Consider the following 2500-nt stretch of genomic DNA (forward strand, 5'->3'; position numbering starts at 1 on the left):
CCCCCCCTCACCGGCCGGGGACGGTCCCACCCAGCCACCGCCGCGTATCGCCTCACACCCAGATCCCCTTTCACGTTCGTGGGCATGGTGGGTCCCCTTTCACGTTCGTGGGCATGGTGGGTATCCCTGAAACAACCGGTTAATAGCTCGACCGATCGTCGCCAACACTGATTCACCTCTAGCGAGAACAACCGCACCACAACGGGTTACCTGTTGTTCATTTGCGTAACGTCACCAGCAAACGTAGACGTCCATCGCCATTTGCAACGAGTATTGCATGCCTGTGTCAGGTGTCACAACACACTACGTCTGCCCACATAGACGCAACAACATGTGCACGCCTCGAGAACACGTGGAAGGTAGCCCCCGTACGTATGCGGTGTCCATTGCGCGAACGACTGTCAGCCGGCCTCTGCAGGATGTCGCAGATGTGGAACGCGGTGCAACATGCTATCACGGTGTGTGAGAAGAGACGACTACGTCCGAATACACGCTCCACTACATCAACAGACTGCTCATGCTGATCGCCATCCAGGGCGTCCGTTCCTCCCACACGTCTGAATGGCGTACCACACTGCAATCCAGCTCTTATAGGGAGACGACACGTAGCTGCGTGCACAATATTTGGACTGTATGGTCTGCCGTTGCTAGGCGCAGTCGTCGTACGGTCACACATGTGCCACGATGTATCATTCAGTACATACGGACCAATGTGCAGTACAGTTTGTGGGTTTTGCGTACATCGGCGGACAGGTGACAGGCCGTACCACAACGTAGGCTGAGTACGTCGGCATGCGAAGGGCATTGAACATGCAAACTTCTCAACGACCAGCTTGCGAAGGCAGGGGGGAAGGGGGGGGGGGGCATGTACGTCCTGCTGCTATCCACATTACAGTGTATAGCAGGAGCATGTGGAAAGTCAGCAACACCTGCAAGGTGTTTAACATGACGCGATACACAGGGGACCGGGCAGTGCGAATAGCGAACTATATTGCGAGGGTTGCGGTTAGGCAACACTACACTAATTTAACGAGTTGCATAACAATTACAGAGCAGGTTCAGCGACAACGTGCGTCAGGTTAAGGCGCAATATAGGTTAGGTTAAGGCACAACATGGGTTACGTTAAAGCACAAATTAGGTTACGTTAAAGCACAAATTAGGTTACGTTAAAGCACAAATTAGGTTACGTTAAAGCACAAATTAGGTTACGTTAAAGCACAAATTAGGTTACGTTAAAGCACAAATTAGGTTACGTTAAAGCACAAATTAGGTTACGTTAAAGCACAAATTAGGTTACGTTAAAGCACAAATTAGGTTACGTTAAAGCACAAATTAGGTTACGTTAAAGCACAAATTAGGTTACGTTAAAGCACAAATTAGGTTACGTTAAAGCACAAATTGGGTTACGTTAAAGCACAAATTGGGTTACGTTAAGGCACAACATGGGTTACGTTAAGGCACAACATGGGTTACGTTAAGGCACAACATGGGTTACGTTAAGGCACAACATGGGTTACGTTAAGGCACAACATGGGTTACGTTAAGGCACAACATGGGTTACGTTAAGGCACAACATGGGTTACGTTAAGGCACAACATGGGTTACGTTAAGGCACAACATGGGTTACGTTAAGGCACAACATGGGTTACGTTAAGGCACAACATGGGTTACGTTGAGGCACAACATGGGTTACGTTGAGGCACAACATGGGTTACGTTGAGGCACAACATGGGTTACGTTGAGGCACAACATGGGTTACGTTGAGGCACAACATGGGTTACGTTAAGGCACAACATGGGTTACGTTAAGGCACAACATGGGTTACGTTGAGGCACAACATGGGTTACGTTGAGGCACAACATGGGTTACGTTGAGGCACAACATGGGTTACGTTGAGGCACAACATGGGTTACGTTGAGGCACAACATGGGTTACGTTGAGGCACAACATGGGTTACGTTGAGGCACAACATGGGTTACGTTGAGGCACAACATGGGTTACGTTGAGGCACAACATGGGTTACGTTGAGGCACAACATGGGTTACGTTGAGGCACAACATGGGTTACGTTGAGGCACAACATGGGTTACGTTGAGGCACAACATGGGTTACGTTGAGGCACAACATGGGTTACGTTGAGGCACAACATGGGTTACGTTGAGGCACAACATGGGTTACGTTGAGGCACAAATTAGGTTACGTTGAGGCACAAATTAGGTTACGTTGAGGCACAAATTAGGTTACGTTGAGGCACAAATTAGGTTAGGTTAAGGTACAATATGGGTTAGGTTAAGGTACAATATGGGTTAGGTTAAGGTACAATATGGGTTAGGTTAAGGTACAATATGGGTTAGGTTAAGGTACAATATGGGTTAGGTTAAGGCACAACATGGGTTAGGTTAAGGCACAACATGGGTTAGGTTAAGGCACAACATGGGTTAGGTTAAGGCACAACATGGGTTAGGTTAAGGCACAACATGGGTTAGGTTAAGGCACAACA

The sequence above is a fragment of the Schistocerca serialis genome, unplaced genomic scaffold, assembly GCF_023864345.2.
Source record: "Schistocerca serialis cubense isolate TAMUIC-IGC-003099 unplaced genomic scaffold, iqSchSeri2.2 HiC_scaffold_1180, whole genome shotgun sequence".
In the NCBI taxonomy this organism is placed as follows: domain Eukaryota; kingdom Metazoa; phylum Arthropoda; class Insecta; order Orthoptera; family Acrididae; genus Schistocerca; species Schistocerca serialis.